We start from the raw sequence: 386 nt of genomic DNA on the forward strand, positions 1-386 counted from the left end.
CTCAAGAACTCTTCCTCATTTTTTAGCAGCAACAGATACCAGAATATACGAAATTAGCATGTGCGCCTGACTGACAACTGAATGTGATGCTGTTGTTGTTGCCTCAGCCGGCAGGGAAGTGTAAAAAGAGGAAATAAATGTGTATTTGTGGTTGTGGAATGAGAACTGTCTGTCTGTGCTAGGTGTGATTGTATCGTTCTCATTTGCCTCAACAACCTGTTTGTTGACGTAGTCAGCCATCTCAACTTCCCCTCCCTCCCTCGTCCTGCTCTTTACTAAACCTGGGGCGGCTGTGGCGCAGGAGGTAGAGCCCGCAAGGTCGGGTGAACGGCGGTTCGAACCCTGGCTGGCCACATGTCAAGGTGGACTTGGGCAAGACACTGAAT

The sequence above is a fragment of the Nansenia antarctica genome (genome assembly GCF_963989245.1).
Source record: "Nansenia antarctica genome assembly, chromosome: 5".
NCBI classification, from domain to species: Eukaryota; Metazoa; Chordata; class Actinopteri; order Argentiniformes; family Microstomatidae; genus Nansenia; species Nansenia antarctica.